The 26,452-nt window shown below is 39.4% G+C and overlaps 1 protein-coding gene across 16 annotated transcripts in view; it reads left to right on the top strand.

Annotated features, from left to right (window-relative positions):
- PTPN5 (protein tyrosine phosphatase non-receptor type 5) overlaps positions 1-26,452 on the top strand; it is a 159,924-nt gene that overhangs the window by 15,821 nt on the left and 117,651 nt on the right. The window lies entirely within an intron of this gene.

Raw genomic sequence — 26,452 nt, 5'->3', positions numbered from 1 at the left:
TTATTTATGGCCCGTACTCTGCCTTACCCAGAAGCATACAAACAATTTGCTTACCTGAATTTGAATTTCATAAGCAGTGCTGCACTACTTGGATTAAAATTTGTGTGGGAGGGAAGAAGCATTATGTCATTTTAATCCAGCAGTTAGCTTAAGGGACAAAAGGAGGAGGAAGTGGTGGTTTTACAGAGGTGGGAATGCAGACCAGAGTGGAGCTGGCTAGAAGGACTGTGTGGCAGAAAGTGATTATCTTTTTCATATCAGATTTCTTACATGCAGCTGCAATGTGTGTCACCTGGTGCAACGCTAATGGCTAGAAGACAGTCACCTCCTTTATGTGTACAGGAAGTTGATTTTTAAGGACAAGCTTGAAAACTGGGCCCACGTGAACCTAAAGAGGTTCAACAAGGCCAAATGCAAGGTGTTGCACTTGGGTCAAGGCAATCCTGGATGTGTATAGACAAGGAGAACTCACTGAGAGCAGCCCTGTGGAGAAGGACTTAGGGTTCCAGAAATGTATCTTGTAGCCCCAGAGGCCATCTATATCCTGGGCTGCATCAATAGAGGTGTGGACAGGAGGGAGATGGAAGGAGGTGATTGTCCTCTCTACTTTCCTTTTGTGAGGCCTCATCTGCAGTACTGCATCAAGACCTGATACAAGAAAGAAAGCTGTTGGAGCAGGTCCAGATTAGACCACGAAGAAGAGGGCTAGAGCAACTCTTCTGTGAAGACAGTCTAGGGAAGCTGAACCTGTTCAGCATGGAACAGAGAAGGCTCCAGGGAAATCTCATCGTGGCTTTCCAATACTTTAAAGGAGCTTATGATCAGGAGGAAGACTGACTTTTTACACGGTTGGATAGTGATAGTACAAGAGAGAATGTGTTTTAGCTTAAAGAGGGGAGGTCTAGGTTAGATATTATGTGGAAATTCTTTACTGAAAGGACGGTGAGGCCAGAGAATTTGTGGGTGCCCCATCTCTGGAGATGCTTAAGACCATGCTGGATGGGGCACTGGGCAGCCTAATTTAATGGCCAGCAATTCTGCCTACGGCAGGGGTTGAAACTGGGTGGGTTAAAGGTCCCTTCCAACCGAAGCCATTCTGTGATTCTATGACTCTTGGATTTTTGTAGAGTTCTGATAATGGATTGAAAGCTGTGCATGTTACTTCTGTGGATCTGGAATTCTTAATTCTCCTATAAGAGTCCTAGGCAAAAGAATGTAGTAATTTTGGTGCTTTCTGATTTTCATTAAATCCACTGAAAGAAATTATCCTTATTGCCCAAAGATGGGTTGCTGAGGAGAACATTACGACCACTTGTAGCTGCTTGTTCTGCTATGTGGGAGGCTGAGGTTTCATCAGAGCAGAGAATTTAATTCCCCATTTCACTGAGGTTAGATTTTTACAGAAATATAACTCTGTGCACCTTGTAGAATCTGCAGGAGAGCCGAGCTGATTTGTGTTGAGACAGATCTCCCACACGGCTGTGAAAACAAGTGCACAAATTCAGAGGAGCTAGATGTAAATCTGAAGTAACTGTCATGGAGATTGATATTCTCTCTAGGAGTTAATCTAGATTTACATCAGTGTGACTGTGACCAGAATCTCTCAGGGTTCATTTTTGCTAGATTTTAGTAGCTTACTAAATTAATTGCTAATTAACTTAAGACGGTTGATTATAGTGGATGTTTCCCACATATTTCTTCTGTTTTACCATCATAAAACTTAAAGGCAGAGCTCCTTTAGATCAGAGCAGACCCTGTATATTCTGAACTTCTGCTTTATAAAAGCTGTTTCCTTTTGCTAAGTACTAACCTACAGATTGCAATGAAGAGATGTTATGCCAAAGTACTGCAGCTGTCAGAAGTCCAAACTTGCATGTCTCTGGAGAATAAACATCAGAGACATCTTGTCTACGGTATTTAAAAGTGCAAGGAAGGGTTTAGGAGAGGTCCTGCAAGGCAATCCCAAAATGCCCTTGAAGGCTGGCCTGGCCAGTTTCTGCAGCAAAGAGGTGCAATGTGAGACTTCTTGCTGTAAACACAGTAGTCAGTTCTAAGTGGATTCACCACTAAATTATCTAAGAAACAGCCTGAACTACCTTCCCTGAAAGCATTGCTCCCCTTGTGTGTCAGAAAGGAGTTGGATATCACAGAATCACAGAATTGTAGGGGTTGGAAGGGACCTCCAGAGATCATGGAGTCCAACCCCCCTGCCAAAGCAGGTTCCCTACAGCAGGTCGCACAGGTAGGCATCCAGGCAGGTCTTGAACACCTCCAGAGAAGGAGACTCCACCACCTCCCTGGACAGCCTGTTCCACTGCTCCGTCACCCTCACTGTAAAGAAGTTCTTGCACATATGTGTGATGTTAATTTTATACAAAGTAGATTGTAACATGAAATATCTCATAGTAAAATATTTTGCAGCACCCATAGCCATTAGGAGGGGAAGATAGAAGTGCTGCTTCTTTAAGGCCTAGCAGTATCGAGATGTCTGGAGATTCTGCTTCCCTCCTTTCCTCTTTCATCCTTGTTATTAAAAGGGCACATTTTTTATTTGTTATACATGGTGTAAGTAAAATTGGGATGCTGGAAGAATGAGATCTTTGTGAACCTACCAGGTATCTTGTTGTAGTACTACTACTCTTGTAGTTTGGTCAAGGAGATCTTATGATAACCTTACTTGAAAACTAAATTCAGATCCTGCTCCAGCTTTGTACAGAATGGAGACAGAGGAGGACAGTTAAAGCAAGCTAAGAACTTGTATTCCCCCTTTAGATGGTAAGAAGGCCTATGTTGGTGTTGAAAGTAAAACTGAATTATTCTACTGTCCAAAGAAGGTCCTTATTCTGAAAATAAGCACTTTGTTATGTCCCACAAAAAAAAAGTCTAAGCAATGTGAATTTAAAATGCTGTTCTTGTCTTCACACTTACCAGCTTTCCACACTTTGGGCCGTACCTTGGTATGTCTCCTGAAGTTTGTAATTTGAACTGTGAAGACCTGGTCATACCGAAGGATGAACGTGCAATGAAGGTGTAAAAATACAGTGAACTGATGATCATCTTTCTTACCTGCATAAGAAGGAAAAGGCATTGTGCCAAGCAAATATGCGCATTAGATGACTAACAGAGCTCCCACACTGTCAGTGTAGGCAGGGAATATGCAATGCAGCCACATATGTGTCTCAGAACTATACTGAGTGCTTTTTATTCCTTATGTTTGGTTTTGTTTTTAAATATGATCTCCTATTCTTGAGCAGGATGTTTATCTCTGTGCACAGAAAACAATATTGGTCGTAGTTTTTAATGTGTAAGGAAGTCTTTTAAATCACCAGCTGATACATCTATTACAAGTGATGTTAGAATTTCAAGCAATTGTTACAAATGTTCATTAGGGGAGCCCTCTGTATCTTACGTAACTATCCGAATTGATTTGTTTTTTTAACTGCTTTTTCAGTGGGAAAACTGGAAAACTTAGTATTTAACTGTTCTTTTTGAGGTCTGATCTCTTTCTTTGATAAAATGTGAGATTTTGACAAAAATAGCGTGCCATAACAAAGGAATTGAATTTCATTTAATACTTGCTCACCCATGGTTTTAAAATATGCATGCTGATATGACTGAGCCAGTTACACAGGGAAATTCTATAAATCCTGGTAAAGAAGATGCATTTCCACATTGCATTTAAACTAACGGCAAGCTTCCATTGAAAATGGTCCCCTTTTTGTTCCTCCAATGATGACTAATCCACGCTCCAAATTAACTGGTTTTCCATCAGTTTTGAAAGCTAAAGCAGCAGCCCTATTGCTGCACAGAAGATGAATGGAGGGATGTGATGCAGTGAAGCAGAGTGAGTGGGATGAAACATTTCTTTCTGCAGCAGCGTTAGGTTAGATCAGCTTAAGGTTTGTTTCATGTTGCATTTAAGTGCTGGTTGTTTGCGTGATAGTGGCATTTAAATTCCCCAGGGAATACTGAGGACACAGTGAGACAAGAACTCCACAAATGTACAACGGGAGACATCTCTGTAGTTAAATGTTTAAAATAAATAAAAGCGTAGACAAAGAAAGAGACAGAATTGCAAACCAAGTTCCAGTTCTGTGACCCGACAACCAAATGATCAAGTATTTGATGGAGAGATCTCGATTTGTTCCAAAAACGAATGTTTTGCCTAGTTTTTATTATACTTTTCATTTATCCCATAAGAATACACTGCTTGAGAAAGCAGGATTCTACCATTGTGGAAGCAGAGAAAAGCAGAAGTCCTTGCAGTTGATCCAAGACTTTCATTGACAGTGGCAAAATCTGTTAGTATTCTTTTAGCTGTAAATAACATTCCATCTGATGACAAACTATTTTCTGTGAATTAAAGACAGGTAGTCAAAGAAGCCAGATTTTACTTAAAGCTATTTAGTAGCCTGTGTAATAGTTTGGTCTCGGTTTCCTCTGTCCACATTTTAAAAATCTTTTTCTTCTTTCTTGGTCTCTATGAAAACTGGCATCTAGATCTCATACCAGTTCCTTCACTTTTACTCACAAAAATTGCTATTATTTGGACTAGCAGTTACAAGGAGATGTTAGGAATGCCTGGAATGAGAGTCTGCAAGTAGTCTGCATCCTATAAACTGTGCAGTACACTTAGCTGGTTAATTGAACTTAGTTTTCTGGTCCCAGATCAAGAAGTACTTATATGTGCACTTCATTTTAATATCATATGCCTGTTCATCTGTCCCAGGAGACTTGGCTCTGTCTTTGAGTTTCTCCATTCTTGAGGTGAAGAAAGTGAATGTAAGGACTAAAGATCAGAGAGAGTGTGTGACTTCATGTGGCTTTTTGGGAAACACCTTACACCCTTTTAAAAATCCACTTGACTTTGTTGAGATATCTGTATGAAATAATAGTAATAAAAATGTTCTCTTCTCTGATACAAAGTTGTAGATAAAGGGGTAAACTTACAACACAACATCACTAAAGACTGCCTGAATGATGAGTTCGTTGGAATAGATTCTGTCCTTTTCAGAACAAAGGAAAAAGTGAACAGTAGCAGTAAACCATTACATCATTTTGTTCCATTCTCTGGATTTGTGTTTTGTGATGATGCTCCTGCACATCAGCCTTCTTTGTTGCTTTGTCAGTGCCCACGTAGTCATATACATGATTGCTTCTGTCTAGGCAGATTGTGGCAGTTTTCAGCAAAATTTAACATGGTAGCTTAAAAACAGGGGATCTTGATGGTACAGAGCACATGACACAGTCACTCCAGCTTCCTTGAAGTAGTCTGAATGTGCTGCTGAGTGCTTGCTACCAGTCGTTCAGCAATTGCCTATCGGTTTTCCGTTACACATCCTCTAGAGATCTCACACAGAGCAAAATGATGCACTGAATTCTTCGTTTAACTCAAAGCCTGATTTTGCTGGCACTTATGCACGTAAGTAAGTGTTCCTGTGACTGCTTTTATCTGCTTGTGTCAGTGTAACAAAGGGCATGTAAGAGTTCTAAAAGCAAGGGTTTGGTTGTGCAGCTTACTGTTTCAGGTGACTAGCTGTCTGCAAAACTACTCAAAACCCTCAAGGTTTTCTCACAGCCATGGGCACGTAGCAGAACATTTCACCTATATAACTGCAAAGTAGGTATTAAATGCTACCAGATCTAAGTATTGTTTTCACATCGGTTATGATGGTAACTACAAAATTTGCAAGGCATTTGAAAATAAGGTGGTGTAAGTTTTCAGAGATAAAACCAGTTCCAAACCATCCTTGCTTTAGTAGTACTTTCTTTGAAGTGCTCACAGAATGATGGGGCAAGTTAGGCAATAGGCAGGTTTATTTCTTTCAACATCTTAAAAAGACACATGTTCCTAAGTTATGTGATAAGAGAAGAGGAAGCAAAAGATGAATGCTTCAATTCAGAGTCAGTGAAGAGAGAGGAATTAAGTGTGGATTTTGGCAAGGCGTCTTCACTGAAAGCTGACTGTAACAGTTGCAAGTTGTTTAGGAACAGTGAACTCTTTCTAGAAGTTGCAGGATCTAGAGGTATAGGCCTTGTGTCTGCAATTTCAGTGTTAATTCTTCATTTGGTCTCTCTGGAAATACAAAGAAAACATTTTTATACCAGCATTTGAAAACTGTGGTTAACTGCCAGCATTAGGGAAGGTCAAAGAATGGCATTTGGGACTGCTGCCATTGCAAACAGCCTTATGTTAAAAACTCAGATGTGTGTGTAAGTTGGCTCATGTCAGCTGAACCACAATGACTACACGTACATATTCTCAGTCTGCTTTTGTAAAAGTGCTAAGCAATTTTTCTTGAATTTTAGCAAAATTATTCTGTTTGCAATGAACTGAAGGCATGCCGAATGCCCCTGCACTTAAATGAAATATTAACTTTCTATACGGGTTATAAATGTTCAGACAACAGGGCCCTTTGTGTCAAGACAGGATAACATAAAGAGAGCTGTGCAGAAAGGATCAGTGTTTTTCATTATATTGCTTTATAGAGTTTGAGGGTGAAATTTGGCCATCAGCAGTGAGTCATGAAATCCAGTTACTTGTTGGTAACTCACGCAGGTTGTTGGATTGGAATGAGTGCATTTTACAGAAGGCAGACTGACTTTTTACCCTGTCTGATAGTGATAGTTCAAGGGGGAATGGCTTTAAACTAAAAGAGGGGAAAAACAGGTTTGATGTTAGGAGGAAATTCTTTACTCAAAAGGTGGTGAGGTACTGAAACTCGTTGCCCAGAGAAGCTGTAGATGCCTTGTCCTTGCAGGCTTCCAGGGCCAGTTTGCATGGGGCCATGGATAGACTGATCTTGTGGTTGGCAACCCTGTCTATAGGTGAGAGTTGGAGCTGATTGATCTTTAAGGTCCCTTCTTACCTAGGCCGCTCTAAGCGTGTTTCCAAGTGGGCTGTGATTTACTAGTGTAGTCAGAACTAATCTTTTCAGTTTTGAGCAAGATAAACTGTGATTTCAACAGGACCTCTGTAGGATGGGTTAATTAGAGCATTTTGGCCCTTTTTATACTCCTGTACTTCAGGAGACATCCTGATTGAGCTTGTGATGCTAAGTGTGTTGGTATCAATAGAAAGAGTTGTATTGGCTTCTGTGGGCTTCTTATGAAACCAGAGGAACTGGCTAATGTGTGTATTGCATGGATGTCCGACATTTTGCCTTGCCTGGGCCACAGTCATTGAAGAAGAGTTGCCTTGGGCTGCATGTGAAGCAAATAATATAGTTAGTGTGTATAAGAAAAAAAAAAATAATATTTTTTTTATTAAAATGTAAGAAAGAGAGCAACAGAAAGATAAAACTAGTGGGATATTTGATGTTTTTGTGAAACTTCCATCTGATTCGATGGAAGTGGATGCAAGTCTTAGTGAGTTCTCAAGGTGTTCATCAGAGATATTAGAACTATTACTCTTCCTGTGATTCATCCTTGAAAACAGCACAAGATGTTATTCTCTGTTAAGATAAGTCTTATAAAAGGATACTAAAGACACATGATCAATTTTTTCTTTGAGTTGAATGTCTGGTTGATTTTTCTGAAATCTTGAAACCTACTCTTAAATTCCTTTATCAAAACTGAATGCAAGGCTGTATATTTTTTTAACATTTAATATTTGTTCACAAAACTATGTGTAGTCAAAACATCAAAGTGCATGAAATTATTTGCCGTAACGTGAGCTTGTCATAATTTAAGTTCCATTTTGAATGCTGTTATGGTTTGAAACATAGCATAGGTAAATGGATTTTTGCCTTCAAGGTGCATGTTTAACTCATTTAAATATGAGTGGTCAAATCCACCAAAAATGCTAAATCAATGAGCCATTTTTCATCTTCAGGTTCTGGAATAATTTTTCCTTTTGATTTTTATAAACGACTTGATTTCATTTTACAAATCATAAAAACTTTTTAGCATTTTACCCTGACTTAATCACCTTCCTACAGAAAAGTAAATGATGTCCCCATAATCAGTTTTAAAGAACTTCTGGAACTGGCAATGATTCAGTCCATTGGATTTCATGAAATTCACAGCTTTGATGACAATTTGCATGGCATTATCCCCCTCCACTCAGCTCTTGTGAGGCCCATCTGGAGTACTGTGTCCAGGCCTGTGGCCTCCAGCACAAAAAAAGATGCAGAGCTCTTGGTACAGGTCTGGAGAAGGGCCACTAAGATGATCAGAGGGCCAGGGCACCTCCCTTATGAAGAGAGGTTGAGGGAACTTGGTCTTGTTTATCTTGGAAAAGAGAAGGCTCTGGGGAGATCTCATTGTGGCCTTTGAGTACTTGAAGGCAGCATATAAAAAGGAGGGAGAATGACTGTTTATGTGGATTGATAGTGATAGGACTAGGGGGAATGGTTTTAAACTAAGATGGGAAGATTTAAGTTGTATGTTAGGAGGAAGTTTCTCACACGGAGGGTGGTGAGGCACTGGAACAGGTTGCCTAAGGAGGCTGTGGATGCCTGGAGGCATTCAAGGCCAGGCTGGATGTGGCTCTGGGCAGCCTGGTCTGCTGGTTGGCGACCCTACGCATAGCAGGGGGTTGGAACTGGATGAGCATTGTGGTCCTTTTCAACCCAGGCCATTCTATGATTCTATGATCGTTGAAGCTTTCACACATAAATTTTCTGTACATGTACAACGCAGGGATATTTCATCAAATGTGAGATGCTAGTGGCAATTGCATCATGTTCTGTTAATTTTATAGGTCCCTCTTTTTTTTTTTTTTTTTTCTTTTTTTACCAGCATTGCTGGGGTGCCATCAGTAGCTATACCAGGTATGTTGGCAATAATTTGAGAAAACTACCTTAATGTGATTTTTACTACTTCATACAAATCTAGAGATGTAGTTATGTCTTTTAATGGCACCAAAGATGCTGTTTCTTCAGTGACAATATTTCATAATCAATGTCTCTAATCACAAGTTGACCTATGTCTGTGGCATCAGTACTTCCATCTATTACCAAAGCATAACATTTGAAATTAGCAGCTGTACTCTCCAAATTTATCTCAGTAGATTTTCCTGTTTCTTCAGTTCATTTGGCTACAGTCTGCTGACACAAACTGATTTTAGAACAATCCGTTTTTTAAAACCAGAACACATTATAGCTGCCACACTTTTCAAACATCTCTTCATAAACTTGCCATCAGTAAATGGCTTTTGATTTGTTTTGCAATCAGATTTGCTACCACGTAGCTAGCTTTTGTAACAGAGTCTGCTTGACTTGTAAGGTTTTTAAAAAGATTTTGTTGAGATGACAGACCTTTTTTCAGTTTCAATATTTTGTCTTTACAAAGCATTCCTTGATGTGAACCAAATTTGGCAGCATGTGTTTGCAGATAATGTCTTTTCAAATTGTAATCTTTGCAACTGACAGAGTTTCCTTACAAATTAACCACGGTTCCATATTATTTGTTTTGACAAAAAAGTACTCATCTGTCCATTTTTCCCTGAACGCTCTTCCTTCATCCAGGATCTTTTTGGATTCTCTTTTCTACTGAGATGCCATGGAGTAGGTTGAAATATTACTATTGGCAATCACTGCATTTTTTCAACAAGCTGCACAAGTGCATGTCATGCATAATACACATGGAGTTCAATGTGAGTGAGCATGTGATGAGCACGAGAGGCAGAGTCTGCACTGCACCGCCTCCTCCCCATGCCCTGGATCCAGCATGCACAGTGCTGATCACACATCAGTGGCTTGATCGTTGCTGAGCGATGGGTGTGTACCCAGGGCAAGAGAGGGCCACACTGTGAGCTGTGCTGGGCTCCTTGCAGGCTACGGGTTGAACGTGCATGGCATAGTGCTTTAGAAGTAAATGGCAAACTATATAAGCCTAAGAAGCAAAGCGCTGTATCTTCCGAACCAAAAAGTAAATACAGCTCTGACCATTCTCTTATTAGATCTTGTAAAGAAGGAAGAAGTCCTTGTAGTTTATTAGTGGTGAGTTTCTTACAACATACTTACATGATCCTGTTCACCCATGCTTTTTGCTGTGCTTTGAGTGACTAATTGTGATCTGAAGTCTCAGAGGCTATGATGGGCTACATTTTTTGTTCAGTTAAACCCAGTGCATGGCAAGAATGTTGCATGCAACAGTCCTTAACAGTTAAGTAGTGAAGGTCTCACTCTTGTACACAGACCTTTATATGCCCTTAGATTTTAGTGAAATCTGTCATTATTGTGGATGCCCTCCCTGGAGGTGTTCAAGACCAAGCTGAACAGGGTTTTGAGCAGCCTGGTATAGTGGGAGGTGTCCTTGCCTCTAGCAGGGAATTTGGAATCAGATGATCTTATGGGTCCTTTTCAACTCAAAGCATTCTACGATTATGATTTCAAGTGAAGGTTTTAGGTGAATCCCAATTCCTATAAGCAAGTAATAAGTGAACAAAGATGGATCAACAACATAGGAGTATGCTTCATCTTGTTTTTGTGCTTCCCTTGACACCCTCACTTGCAAAAAGCTAAGCTAGTCAGTAAAACTACAGTCAAAAGCCCATCAAACATGCTTCTAGGCAGAACTGCTTTCAGGCAGTACTTCTTGCCTTAGGAGAGGTCAAAGTACAGATGGGTGAGCTCCCATTTCCAGCTGTTCAAGGGATTTGCAGTCCAGTGCCAGGCTGCTCTCCAATAAGCTGTTCCATGCAGGGGTCTGGGCTGAAGAAATGATGATAAACATGAACCATAAACACTGAAACAAACTAACAGTGCTATCATAATATTAAAGGTTTTTTCTTTTCACTGATGTAATTTCTTCTTCTGCTAGTTTCATATCAGTAGCTTGGTAGTTTATGGGGGAAAATTACATCATGGTACTTTAGAACTCCTTTTTGATTAACAGGCTGTGTTTAAAAAAAAAACACAAAAAACCAACAACAACAACCAAAAAACTCTGATGATTCTTGAACATCTGGTAGTGTTAAAGCTCAGACTTTTCACTTATTTTTTTAGGATTCTAAGAGCATAAAGGACATAAACAGTAATCTTAGAGGACTGCCTGTCCAGGAGCAGACATTGGAACTGAGATATTGTGTGACTAAAAGGACTGAGTGCATGTCATATGGTAAATAAGGCAAGGAAGATCAGATTATATCACACTGTGACTTTAATATAGATAAAAAATGTCATACTCTTTCAGAACTTATCCTAAGCTTGGAGAATGAAGGGAACAAGAAAGCCAAACCTTACTGCAGGTTGTAAATGCTTTACAAGACCCGGTTAGCATGAAAGATATGATTTTGCTACATCTTTTCATTATGGTAAATATTTATTTTAGTTTAGCTGTGGATCTCATGTTATGCAAAGGTTCCATTTGTGATCTGTTCAAAGGCTACTTGATGTCTTTGAACCTCGTTTTAACTGGAATTTCTCAGGAAGACTGAAGGATTGAGCTTTTATTGGTGGTAAGCATAAGGAAGTAGCTGTTGGATTATTTTTTTTTTAAAGTGGTGTTAGACCAGTAGGTGTCCAGTTATCATGGACTTAGTTCTAAGCATATTCTGTCCCTTAGCTAGAAAGTGTTCCCTTTCTGCATAACAAAGGCTCTTTTACAAAGGCTGGTCTTTCAGTCAGGAATTTGGTGCAGCTAAAACTTTATTTTTATTGGTTAGAAAGCTGTTCTATTTATCCTCTGGTTATAGCATAAGAACACCTTAATGCTGTGCTGGTCCAACCTTCCATACCATCTTGTAAGTATGGATGTTTTGCAGATTATTGCCATCCGTTGCTGTTTTTATGGTACAGAAAGCAGTTCAGCTGGTGTGGGTGAGCCTTTCGAATCAACTCCACTCTGTGAAGGAAGGCCCAGCTTGTGGAAAGAAGGTACTAGAAACCCTTACTGGGAAGCATTTGGAGGGCAAAAACATGTTCTAGATGTGAATGGGTTAATTTCACCTACTACATGCTTTATTTCAGAAATGCTTCTTTATGAGCTGTGACCTATTCTTATTTTATGTAAGAATCATGAGAAGGTTTGGGTACCCTGCAAACATTTCTGCTTTGTGTTCCCATTCTCTTTACAGATTAGATACTAGTAGTCAGCTTTGACTAGCTGATAATCAATGCTTATTGTTTATTTGATAGCAGAAAGGATATGCTTTCCTTTCTGTAAGCTCAGACTCATGCTAGTGTTCTTTGCAGAATTTATGGTATGCACATCTTGTTCAGGTCCTGTGAGGCCAAGTAAGTGGAAATCTCATTTTCTTAGGACTTGTTCACACGTACAATAAATTGCAAACATGTACTTCTTGCCTAAAAGCACTTACTCTTGGTAGCTAAGAATAATTAAAACATAACACTGCATGCTATCTCATCTTTAGAGACACTTTATATAAGCTTCGAAGCAAGATGTTAATTCCGCTGGTTGTATGAAAAGTAGATTCAAAAATTACTTTATAGAGTTGATCAAATTTGTCCCTATGCTAAGATTTGGAAAGTACATAGTTAAAACATGAGTGAATTTGATTCATCTGCCAACATAGACACCACCAAGTCTATTTTTTATTCTTACTACTAGCTAGCCTTCTTACTGGGTAGTAAAGGTGTGTATTTATGGTATAACGTTGGTGTAAGTTACTTGAAGATCATAGAATCACAAAATGGCTTGGGTTGGAAGGAACATAAAAGATCATCTATTTGCAATCCCCCTGCCTTGTGTGGGGTTGCCACCCACTGTGTGAGGAATACAATTAAGATACTGACTATGTTCAGAGCACTTTAATAGTTCACTTCCTATTCACTTTCCATTGATATGTTTGCTTTGGGAGAACATATGAAAGGCTCTGATACGGTAATGCTTTTCTTTACAAAATTAATAAGGAGCTTCACTTCTATCCCTTCTAATTTTGCTTAGGCTTTTGCATTGCCCTAAAAGAAGTTTTCCCCTCTTATTTTCTCTGAATGCTGCTTAGCAGAAATAACATGTGTTTATGCACGTAGCCTACAGGTTTTTCATCAAAATTCAATGGTTACACTGGCTTCCTCTTTATATGTGGGCAGTACAAAGGAAAGATTTTTTTCAACCTGAGTTTTGTTTTCCTTACAGATTAACGTGTGGGTAGCTCTGCCTTGCAGAAAATCTTAGCCTTGAAAAACCTGATGTGGGATGGGAGAAAAAAGATTGGCAGCTGTTTATCATATGACATGAAGGTGAACTTGTTCCAACAAGAAGTCTAAACTTTGCAGCTTAATGTGAGCTGTAGGTCATGTATGTGCCCATGTGCTGGATGTTGTGTTGAGGGACATGGTTTAGTGGGAGCTATTGGGAATAGGTGAATGGTTGGACTGGATGATCTTTTAGGTCTTTTCTAACCTTGGTGATTCTATGATTCTATGAGTTAATGTAGTATTCTCAACCTTGAAGCATTGGTAAAGTACTGTGGGGAAAAAAAAAAAAGAAAAAAAAATTGGTTTGTGTAGGCTGCCTCTGGTAAACATGTTTGCTGGATGCAGGAGTTCACTGAAGCTGTTTCAGAGGTGGCTGAGCACATGAGCTTTGGCACAAGAGGTAAAGACAGTGAGAAAGTATCAATGATAGCAATTTGAGTGACAGCTCAGAAAATGGTATATGGAATGCAAAGTGTCTTTAAAGTTGTCAGAAGAAGCTTTGAAATAAATGTTTTGAAGCTATTTTCTATAAATTGTCATAGCGCTATAGACTGACCCTATGCTTCTGGTTTGGCAAAGAAATTGGTATCATTCTGCTTGCTCACAAACATGCTAATGAACTTTCACACTGGAGAAAATGCTGTCTAGAAAGCAGCTGCAAGTTCTCAGTATGGAGTGGCAGAAGGAATAGTCATTTTGAGTGACTAGAAGGCTATTTATTTCACAGAACTGTCTCAATGCTTTATTTTGCAGCTCATATCTAACGCTGCACATTTTTTGCTTCATGCACTAAGTAAAATTGGGTGGTGCTCCTGGAGACTTAAAAAGTTTTGCTGTATTGCCATGCTGTGGTACAGAGGGAAAAGAGGATGCAGATAAAAGGGATCTCATCAACCTCTGGAAACAGGCAAAATTAAGCATTGTAAATTGGAAGGAGCATGCGCTTAGGGTAACAATTTGAAGCTGAGGTCATTGAGTTCAATCTTTTTTAAAGCAAGTTTCTTCTGCAGAATGTGTGCGAAACTCAACGTGGTAGAAAATGAAAGTGATGAAAATCTCTTTCCGTCTCTGAGCAGCATCTCAAATTCAAAGAGATGAAGAAAGCAAGACAGTTTGCAGTGCCAAGGTGCACTGTATCTAAAGGTTCACATATATAAGGGCACTGATTTCAACAGAGTTAAATTTAAAATTAGTCTATCTCTGACAAGTATCAATTTGGTAAATTACTATGTGCTAGTTTTAGTTATCTGGTCCTTATCAGTTCAGTTTATCTCAGTGTTATATAAGGAGGTTTGCCTTCAAGGAGCTTCTCTTTGAGAAAGCTGTAGACGTGTGGTATGTGAGAGCATAATTGTTGTTTCGTGTCGGCTAGGTTGTAACCCATATTTCTTTTGTTGATGTGTTGCACTAATAATCCCGATGAAATCAGAGAGATTTCTCACAAGAATAATGAAGGAGTGAATAAGGAAGTCTTAGTTTGATACTGTGTGGCTTATACTGCTTCTGTTTGAAAAGTAAAATATCGTAATAGACTCTTAGTGGAAAGAATGCTCTCTTGGGAACATAGTTGTTTTCCTTACTACATGATTGGACAAATACAAGTTTAGAGTTTACAAGTTTACAATTAAAATTGTGCTTTCATTAAATGGACGTTCCGTGATCTTGTTGCATTTCTAAACAGTGGTCAGTATTTCTAATGAATACTTGATTCAGCAAGAGATTTATGGTTATTGCTTGTATAGTAATGTGAACAGAGTTTTACTAACCATATGCAAATAGAAAGATGGAAAAAAACACGCTATCTTTTTTTTGTGCTAGGTTGTATTTCTTCCTGTTCTACTACAAATCACGAAGAAGTGCACAGAAGGTGAAAGAGTTGAAAATGTCACTTGTAACAAGAAGCATCAAAATAAGTTTAGCTATGGTTACCAAGATCAATGTTTACCAATTGTTTATTTGCATAGATTTCCACATCAAAATTCTGCTTTTGTGAAGGTCTTGAAGCAAAGGTAGTATTTGAAAAACATCTATTGTGTGGCATATCTTTATGAAGGGTTAGACAGCTTTTGCTGGACAGGCGACAGGTGAACTGTCTTTAAGTTCTTCTTTCTTGTTCTGTCCCATGTATCAAATCGTTTTCTGCTATGTACCATGCAGGGGGTATAACTGATATTCTGACATTTGTAATTTACTGAGACTTATGCCTGCTAAGACTCATTAGTCAGAATATCAAAGATATATTTTTGTTCAATAGCAAAGATAGTACTGTATTATTCAGACTGGAATTTCCAGAGACATTGAAGGAAACTGATTATAGGAAATTGATTTGTTTTCTACTGGAGTTCTAATGGAAGTTGGCAGCCTTTGGCTATCTTTCAGTCATCCTGCATAAAACCATAAGCACTGCATTTCTGGGATGGTCTTGGATGACAAATTACTTTCTAAACCATTGTGGAAAGACACCAGTTTTCCTTGCATCACTATAACCATGAGATGAAAACTAGAAATAGGATAGGTGGGCATGAGTGACAAGTAAACAACTTTAGCAGGCTATCTTGAATAACAGTCTGAAAGGAGCTGTGAAGTTGGCTGGTCTCTGGCAATTCTGAAAGCTTGGTATTGTTGCAGTATGCATTTTCAGTTTTGAATTGCTATTAAAGCTTATAATGAATTTCAAAAAAGCATAGTAGGCCGCATGAACTGGATAAGATACAGATTTCTGCAGGCAGTGGTTTATAGTAGTGTATGTGTTGTCATCTTCAGTGTAACAAGATATGCCAGGTAACAAGATAAAATATGTGCGCAGATTGATCCAACAAAGTGTTTTGGTGCAAAGCTCCAGCTTGTGATTTAGGTTTCCACAGCAAGATATTGTGACCACTCTGCTACTGCTACTTCTCCAGTAGCTGTGAGTTTTGCCTAGATTTGTACTGTGTCTCTGCACAGTACTGCACAGGCAGGAAAATAGTATAATGACTGTAAACCACAGACTGTCACTCTCCTCCTGGGGTTATTCAGGACTATTCTGCCAGTTCTGTCCTTCGCTGTTCATATTAGGACGATCTTCCATTCATGTGCTCTTGCCTCTGCGTGCATAGCTTATGTTTTAACCTTTGTCTTTAAGAAGCTCAAAACGTATATTAGGCCACGTCAGAGGGAGGTCTGAGAGGCATCACCTTGAAGGAGGCAGAGGTATATAGTCTTCAGAAGAGATGTAGTAGCCTACATGTACCACGACAAAAACAACGGCAGACGGGACATAGTGGGATATTCCCTGGAATGGTATTTCTTGGCCTGTCATGTGGCATACCTGTGAGGTCATTTTCTACTTCAGTGAAAGCTTGTAGAGCCAAGGTTCCCTATAGCCCTGGCTAGTACTATAAGACTTCCCCACTTAGAATTTTTCCTTATGATGTCTGTGCCAAACCAAACATTCCTGCAATTTGCAGCCTGGAATGCTGGGCTCCCAGACTGCCCAGTATGTAGCTGCTGATGCTTTCATGGCTGTGCAAGATTACTTAATTGTCAGAGACACATGGACATGCATTTGTGTGCTGTATTTGCAGACAAACAATTCAAGAAAGCAAAAACATATGGTCATCAGTAGCTTGAAAAGCCTGCCAACATTCGTTTCAAGAGCAACTGTGCAGTCTTTTCTCATTGTCTTTCAGTGTGAAATAGACTGAATGCTTTTAAGCTATTTTTGAAAAATGGAACTTAGGCCCTACTTTTGAAAAGGGATTCAAATTGTGTGAGATCCTGTCTCAGCAGGACTGTGAACTGAGGATCCTGGGAATTTCCTAGACCTATAGAAAATCTGGTTTATTGATGTTCTGAATCATTTAGGGGGTGGTGCTCAGTATCGGATTTCCCAGTCCAAAAAATAAATCAAGATCTACTGATTCTGCAGCTTTGCCTTTGAAAAATTCCTTGAAGATCTCACAGTAGCAATTGGGAAATGACAGCCATAGTAAAAGCTGAACTAGATCATCTCATGCTTCAGAGTTTTGGTTCTAATCTGTAGATCAAGGGATTCCAGAAGAAAGGCGGGGAAGACTCTCCTGTAATTCTGAAGTATTTAATCTCCACAAGGAAGGAAGTTTTCAGTATGCTGCTCCCCTTGCATATGCTGCCTTGTTTGATTTGAGCTACTGCCAGCTGCTGTTTTTAGTCTCCCCTCAGTCCTTCTGCCACGCTTCAACACTTCTCCTCCTGCGGGCTTCTCTTCTATAGCCTTGTATTCATGTTCCCTTTCTCATCACATCCTCATTTCCATTATTCCCAAAAACTGTCAGCCCTTCTTTTGTCTGTGCCTTCACCTTTATTTTATCTTTTCCTTTTTGCTGCTAGTCTGTTGTTTAGCTTGACTTTTGTCTTATGTTACCTGGTACAGAGTGTTTTTGCAGGACCTGGATTAACATCATAAACAGACATTTTTAGAGGTCAAAAATACTAAAGTACCTGTTTCAGGAATCTGAGACCTAAAACAGTGCAGCATTTTTTGGATCTGGCATATTATTACATATCAATTTTTTCACATGCCTCACTGTCTGAGTTGTAGACTTGTCTGAAAGGCGGATTGGGCACCTGGTGTGCATTAAGCCCATCTCACATGCAGATGATGTACTGATTTATTGCAAAGTTGCACATTTGGATCCTATGTGGTCTTCCACAAAGGTAGGTCCTCCAGGATTTTTGCAAGCTAGCTAGATGTGCCAATTAACTACATGTTTTCGAGATGGTCCTATATTCAAAGACATTGCATTGTGAGTAAGAGTTGCTCTGCTTAATTACTTAATTATTTCAGCAGTTTCAAGGATGGTCATCTTGACTTAGATAAAATACATATTTGCTATATGTAAGGATAAATTTACAAGGGTTTGAACAAAGGTTAGTACTTAGTGGCAGCAGACTCAATGACGAATGGGCAAACTAGTCATATAACTACATCCTGAGATAAGCTAGAAGTCAACCTGGTAAAAAATTCCAGCCATTTTTGAGAATCTTGCTGATTTTTGAGGTGAAACAAATCACCCCTTGCAAGTCTAACGTCTCATATTATGGTATTTTAAACTTCTACTGCTGATTCATTTCAAGCAGTCAGAAGACAGTTTGTAATCAAAGAAAGAGCATCCATTCTGCTTTTTGCCATCAATTAACAAAGTCTGCTTTCTTTTGTCCCTTAGAAACACTCCAGTGTTGAAAAGCACAGTACTTTTGAAATCATGCTCTCTAGACTTCTGTCTTACCAGCAGTTTGTAGATTGAAATTTCATGTCTTGCTTATGCTTGCTGGTAGCTTTTCTAAACTTAGCAGGGAGAAATGCAAGAAAACTCATTGAGAAGTTTTCTAATAAGGTTAACATTAAGAAGAGAGTGGGAAGGAAATACCATCCTCAAAAATCAGAGGTATTAGTGATGGAATGATTTTTTTCATTGTGTCACAGCTCTCTCTCAAAAAAGAAACCTTGAGAGCCTGAGACTTACTTTGTCTCTTTTGCATCTTCTTATCTCTTTCCTCCCACTTGTGATCTCTGATCTTTGTTAATCTTAACTTGCTTTATGTGTTCACTGGGAGGGGAAGGACTGCGAGGACTAAAGTTAGTGTTGAGCAAGTGTTGAGTCATGCATCAACCCTCCAAAAGCAATGAGGAACAGTCTCCCACCCCTGCTGCCTGAGAAGTGTTGTCAAAGTAGGGGTGGTAATGGCATGGTCTCACTTGGTTGGTAGGGATTTTCAGCCACAGTAGATTTCCAGCTGTAGTTCGACCCGTTTGAGACTTCAGTTGAGTTGGACCTGGAAGTTACCCATGACTGCTTAACCACAAAATGTGCCTTCTGAGAGAGATCTGGTTGCTTTGTAAAAAGCACCTAATTCAAGCACATCACTGAGGGAATGAACAGGAAAGAGAGTCTGTCTTGGTGCACTGTGGTTTAACTACATGTATTTCCCATACTTATTTCCTTGCGTAACTCAAAGGCATTTTAACTTCCCAAACAAAACTGTCAGCTTATGGAAATAGAAACCTAATAAACTAAATTTCTTCTCATATGCCTTGCCATCTTAGCATTCTGATTGGCATCTAAGCTTTAAATGCACAATTCTGTTCATGTTTTGTATTGTGTTGTATTCCATATAATTTAATCTCTGAAATGGTACCCACAGCTACAAAATGTACTTGCATGGGGTTGTTAAACCATTTTCACTGTGGATCTGAATGCCTCTGCACCCCATGCTGTGGTAGCAGGCTGCCTGGATGTAACTATGTTGTGATTCTTACACTGCACTCACCAAAGAGTTGTGAGCATTTATCAGGTGTCCTTAATAGCGCGAATCTGACTTTGCTTTATTTTCAGCTGGTAAGCTAAAATAATATGCTCTTTAAAAGATAAAGCAGTTTCACCTGAAAGCAAATGCCCACAAAGAATTGTATTTAGTCCTGACAGCAGAGGCCATTTGCTGTTGATGATTGCCATCATGGCATGCTTCAAGTGAGAACAAACATACTACTTCCCTCCAGTACACACAGACCTTTTTCCTAACAGATTTATTCATTAAGCATATGCCCAAAGACTACAGCTATTGCCACATTTAAATAGAACAGTTTTTTTCATTGCTTTTCTTAGATATAGCACCACAGTGCTATGAAAAATCCATTAACATTCTGGATTTAATTAACTAACAAATTCCATCAAAGCTCCTTTCTGTGACAGAGTTTATATTACAATAGACAGATATGTATATACATACAAAAGACAGATAAGTAGTGTGTGTTTGAAACTAATCTTCAAATGATGGTCCAAATTTGCTACTTTGCAAAGTCTTCAGGAGTTTCAGTACCTTTTCTTCTCTATATGTATCTTTAACAAACAAACAAACAAACAAACAACCACTTCTGAGCCCAGAAACAGACTGAGGGGATAAGGCTGCAGGGCTTGATCCTGACTTCCTTGTGAAGGCAGTGTTCTTGCTGAAATGGGTAAAAGGAACAATAAAAGAAAAATCATCTAGCCAGTTTTGCTGGCTGTCCTGAAGAAGGCTGATGCTCCTGGAAGACACTAAGTGACTTCCATTTTTCTTTGTGGTTATTGTGCAGGGGCTCTCAAAATGGCTCCTTTAGCAATCTGTGCTGCCTTTTACTGCTGTGTTCTTTCTGACACTGTCAGGTTCTGAAACTCCGTGGCCAGGACACAGGAGCCTGAGACATTTTCCATGGGTGCAAATGCTTGTGCAGCAGCTCTTAGATGAAGCTTCCTTTATTCTTGAGGTTTTTTTGTGTGCTACTAAATTGCTATTCCTAGTGGAAATGTGTGAATTTGGTGATTTTATAGTTTTTTCAGTTGGCAAGATTATTTCAAGATCTGTAAAGGTAAAAGGTAAGTACGTGGACTGCAATGTTGTAATTACATCAGCCCCCCCCACTTCACTCTCCCCCCCGCCCAAAAAAAAAGAAAAAAGGTAGAACTTGAGATCTTGATTAATCTTCTTTGTCCCCATTTATCGTATCTGCTGTAGATCACAGCACTTCTGCCTGAGCCAGTCGTAAAACCTTTCTTTAAGCTCTTTAAGCTTTCTTGTCCATTCTGCTTATGATGTTCCCAGCATAATTAATGCCATCTTCAGTAAAAGTGGTGTAAAGAGTGTGTTAGGCATATCTGTTACCAGGAGTTGAGAATTACAAGGGGGGAAAAAAAAAAAAAAAAAAAAATCTTTGAGTAGAATCTAACCCTTGTGGAAAAAAGAGATTGAAAAGGAATGGAAAGTTCTGCATTTGTCCTCAAAGCTATGAATTCCAAGATTGTTTAGTACAGATTTTCTTCTACTTTTTGTAGAAGAAAAGTGTGCATCTAAGTGTGAGAAGAGTATGAAGAATCTGTCATCTGTTAATGCAAATGGAGTACTCCAGATAGAATAGCAGAAATACAGTGGTGTGGATGAGAGGTATATTGACACATACCAGCAGCCACATATCATTAAGAGTGCACTACGGTAGGTGATTGACTATATGTACTTCAAAATACATTAAATCCATGTTTTCAGGAACATCACAGAAAGCTGGCACAACACTTTCAGCATTGGAACAAAACAGTGGGATGACTTCCACTCCACTTGTTGTCTTTGTGATGACCTGTATTATAAATATTATGAAATCAGGAGCTCCTGAAAAAAATAAAAATGTCCAGATTAGGACATGATAAAACAAGGTTTTTGAACAGCTCAAATTCGTGTTGCATAGATGAGGTGGTAAAATGACTTGTTGTTCTTTCATCTTCAGAATAGGGAAATGGTGTGAGACCTTTGATACCTGTAGCAATGTGATATTTTAACAGCATACCTCCTTGATAGCTCTGCCTCTCACAAAAGCATCAGGTGTTTTGCCTGCATTTGGAACATCAAATCACATTCAAATCCTCTTCAGAATGATCTCGGTCCAAGGTAACCAAGAGCACGTCCACATTGATTGCTGGTGTACAGAAGGAAACTCTATAGGCTATCTGGTACCAGCTGGAAGCAGACATGCAACATGGATGGAGAACCCAGATCCAAAATGGTGTCTTCACACAGCTTTGCTTACAGCCTTGTGGACCTACTGGTTAATGTCAACTGTTGCTAAGATAGGTTGGCATGAGGCAGTGACATGTAAGGGGCTGACATCTTCTTGGATCAAACAAAACTGGGATGCAGGCACCTGCAAGATTTTCACTGCTATAATTTGTTTTGTAGAGGGAGTGAAGCTCTTGACTACAGACAAGTGGTGCAAAATTCTCCCAGAATAATTGCAAAACTTATCATAAGCATGTGCTTTTTTTCTCACCTACTCTGACATAGATCCATAACAACTTGTGTGTGTGTGTTTATATATCTAGACAAAACATTGCCCTGTGCACGTTTCTATCTCAGGGAAGAGGATGAAAAGGCAAACTGTTGGGGCTTTTTGTGGGTTTTGTTAGCTGCTTAAAGCTGTGTATCTATGTGATGAGCAGTATATATATACATACACACACACACACGCTCTTGTAGATTGAACATAAATAAACACAGTGAACTGCTACCTTCTTCTAGGAGTAGTCTTTGATTTTGTGCTGTTATGTGGTTCATTAGGAGAGGTTAATGGGACTGTTACGCATCTCACCATGTCCCTAACTTGAAGATTCTGCAATTACAGATGTAGGAGAATAGAGAACTGGAAGCAATGGCACTGTATTTTGTAGGTTTTGCATTTGTGCCCATAACGAAAGTGGTAATAGATGTAAAATTAAGTGTGGACATCCTGTTTCTAGCTGTTCGTGCTCCTAACTAACCAAGTGATTATTCTGGAGCATAAATGATAATTTCCACATGATACAGTTGTTTCTTGAGGAAGCTAACCAGTTCAAGCATAGCCTTTTAAAATCCATGAAAGAAAGTGAAATGCAGCAGTACCCTTGCAGTAGTACCCTTGAGGCATATATAAGATTTGTGACTGAAGAGGATTGTTAAGTCTGCTCTTGATACGATTTACTTTGCCAGGGAAGAGTATGTCATTGGAATAAATGTTGAATGTGCTAGCGGCTTTCCTAAACGTTTTTGCTGAAGGCTCCAGGGCATCCAATTTTAGTCACTTAGTAAAGCAGGGCTATATCTAAGTGAATGAAAAGTTAAAATCGTCGTGTTTGAACTTGGCAGGAGGCCAGCATATTGCCCAACGGGTCAATGTCATACCCCAGAGCAGGAGATGGGTACAAGGCCTATGGGACAGCAGGCTAAGATGTAGCTCAAAAGAAATTAGAAATGCAAAGTGGTATTTGCATTACAGCTGCAGAAGTTCTTTGCACGCAAGAAGAAATATGCTTTTTTGAGTAATACAAGTGTGCTAATGCCAGTACAAATGACGGTATTAGCAAAATCAAATATTTTCAGAAGTGTGTGAAACCAGAATTTCTTTTAAATTTCTAATTGATTCTAGTACCACAGAGCTGTTTGACTGATATAAAATTATTGCAGCTTTTTTTGTTGGTATTTTGCTTGTTTTTGTATGCATTGAGGCCCTTTTAAGCATATCCTGCAGGTCATGGGTGTTCTTATTAAAACTGTAAAAAAGAAAAAAAAGAAAAAAAAAAGAAGAGCAACAGAAACATAAAACTGATGGGATATGGGACCTTGTTTTTATGAATCTGATGCAGAAATGTCTGATTCGATGGAAGTGGTAGCAATTCTTAGTGAGCTCATCAGAGATTTCTGATGAAATTTTACTCTTTTTGTACCTGACATGCAGAGATCAAACTCTATAGCAGATTAAGGATATAGAGCAGGTATGTTTATTTCAGTGGAGCACATAAGCTGGGTGCAAGAGGGATAGATCTGCCTGACTTGCACACAGTGAGGAAAAAGTATGCGAAAGATATAGGCTGAACTAATACAGGAATTCAGGAATTCAGATATATATTCATTAGATGTCTGAGAACCCATTAGCATGCAGATCCTCCCCCTCCCATGTGCATACATGAGGGTCTCCTCCTGGTGGTCTTGGGATGAAGAAACATAGTCTTCCTCACGAAGGCTTGTAGTCTTTCTCACTGTAAACTTCTGACCCTGCAGGAGGGGCAGCCCCTGATCCAGTTCTAGACTGCCTGTGGACATCTCATCACCTCCCTGCTGGGCGTCCTGGGCTGTTCTCAAACTCTCAACTTTATGTTCTCTATCCCCCTCATTGTCTCAGTGCCAGTGGCTGCAATCATCATTCTTCTAACAACCTCTACATATTTGCTTCTGGAAGCTATCTCTATCTCCAGTTCCTGTGAAGCTCTTTTCTCATCTTTTGCTGTGGGACCCTTCTCTCATGCTTCAGTACTATCAAAAAGCAATGACATGAATAAGAAGCGATTGAGGCAGATGAGGGATGAGAAGATAAGGGGTATTTTTCTATTATAAAAGTCTGTTAAAGAGACATGATCAGATATGTTTTTTTTAATTGAACATCCAATTGCAACTATACATTCATTTCCAAAAAAGTATTTGTCAACTTGAAACGAAGTTGCAAATATACCAAAACTTTAATGATTTTTCTGACCATCTTGTAACCTGTTCTCAAATTCTTGAATCAAAACTGAAAACCAGGCTGCGTATTTCTCACTGTTCACAGGACTATGTTTAGCCAGTGTCTCAAATCATATAAAGTTATTTGCCATAACCTGAGCTAGCACTTCACTGTGCCCTCCCCGTGTCCCCCCATTTTGGCTCATCAGCAGTGCCAATTGCACATTTATTTTTGGGGTTGGTGAGCAATGGGTGCACGCCCCAGGGCTGGGCTGAGCCACTCAATGGGGCAGAGCCGTCACCATGACGGTCGGGGTCGCCATGACAGTGCAGGGTGAGTGCCTGGCTGCACTGTGTGCCGTGCTGGGCTGCATGTGGCCCATGGGCTGGACGTGCCTGCTGTGGTAAAAGGCACGAAAGCAATCGTTTGGATTTGAGCTGGGAGAGTTGATTATTCTGCCTCGAAAGAGGATTAAACCCTGTGCAGCTAAATCTGCATTTTTTCTTGCACTGTTGACAGTTCTTCCCAGCTATGTTGCCCATGCAAGCCTGATCCATTAGTAGTCTAAGCAGTAGATCTTGAACTATAGAATAACAGAGCTGCTTTGTGCATTTTAATTTTTGCTGTTAAATGGTGTTTTCTGACTGGGACACAAACTCAGCTGAAAGTCAACTTGCAGTGCGCTTGTAAAAATTCAAGTACATTCCCCTCTCCCCACACTTTCTCCCTCAAAAAAAAAAAAAAAAAAATTATTACCAGGCACTTGAAAAACTTTGAAGAAAACACCATATCAAAGAAATGTTTTTTTATACATGTTTCAAAAATGCAGTCAATTGTTAAGCAGTAATCAAAAAGAACTTCTGTAAAGGGGTTAATAGGAAAAAAAGGAAAAAGTCTTGTACAGAAAATAAAAACCAACAAAAGAAGCTTTGAATAGAGCCCTGATTGAAAGATAGCGAATGCTAATTACGTGTGGGTGTGATGGAAGTTAATATTCACAACCCCTGCCCACCAAGGGTCTGCATTCACTTTTCAAGTGCAGTAATTTGACACTATTTAATATTTCAATTGTTTTGAACCAAACACTGCTCTAGGAGCCCTAACTGCCATGAGAAATAGTATATCTTTTAACTTGACAGGTTTCCCAGGAGAAAAGGACGCTGCTTAACAACACATCCTTTCCTTAAGACCTGTGAGCATTAGTAGATCTTTCAGGAAAGATCTCTTGTGTATTTGATTTAATAGTGGGAGTAAGATTTATGTGAGGGCAAGGGCATAACTAACTTTCCATTAGAAATTCAGAGAAACTCCCCCACTATCAGTAGAAGCATAGTGATTTATATACAGTATTGGAGGAAAATGAGACCCGAGCAGATGGTACAGTAGCTATCATATACTTTCCATTTGGTTCCTCTATTTAACAATCTATTATTTCTGATGGTTCCTAGTGTTTCATCTTTGCTGAACTGAAAGGCCTCTCTTTCTAGAGCAAAGAGCTGATAGAGCAAAGAACTTTCCTCTCAGTCCCGTGTAAGAAGGGCTTACACCTGAGCTAGATTCTTAGCAGCAAAGGGTGTTGTGAGCTGATTTGCCCTTTCAGCTTCAATGTAAATGATTGCAGACTAGAGATCGGGTGAGATGACCAAGAATTACCAGATGATAAATTTATCATACTAGATGGTCTTGTTATATTAAGCAGCCAGTAGCATTGTGCAGGGCTCTGCCTCTGGGAGGAGTGCTGTTTTGAGTATCTGGTTTTACCTAAGGCCGGAAGAGTTTGGCAGCAGCCCAAACAAGGTTTCTGAGTCTCACCATTCCACTGCAACAAAGTCTCTGATGACAGAATGCATCCTTCCCTCTTCAGCAATGACTTCATAGACCAGAGAAACTCTTTAATTTATTTGAAACAACAGATTTACAGAAGCAAGGAACTTTGAGAACATTTTTGAGTTTTGCTTTTCTCTTTCATGTATTTCTTTTCACCTCTGTCATATTTTTTCATGAACTATTTCTCAAACCAAACAATGAGCCCAAGAGATGAACTTAGGGAAGAGTTCATGCAGAAAGGCGTATTGAAACGATGTCACTAAACTCTTAGATTGGGAAGAAGAAGAACCAGAAGAATTACCAAGAAAAGGGCGCAAACATTTGCAAAGAAGAGACTTTCTCACAAGTGAAACAGTCTTATTTTCTCAAGCACTAGATCTGCCTTAGAAAACAAAATTATCTAGTTCTTAATTTTTCTACTGGGTAGTCTGAGAATCATAGAATTATATCACAGAATGGCTTGGGTTGGAAGGGACCTCAAAGGTTATCTAGTTCTAACACC

Source organism: Centrocercus urophasianus, unplaced genomic scaffold (genome assembly GCF_019232065.1).
Source record: "Centrocercus urophasianus isolate 14NV4802_14NV808 unplaced genomic scaffold, USGS_Curo_1.0 seq_14, whole genome shotgun sequence".
Lineage (NCBI taxonomy): Eukaryota > Metazoa > Chordata > Aves > Galliformes > Phasianidae > Centrocercus > Centrocercus urophasianus.
Note: the sequence above shows the minus strand (reverse complement) of the source record. Positions and strands in the feature narration are given on the sequence as shown.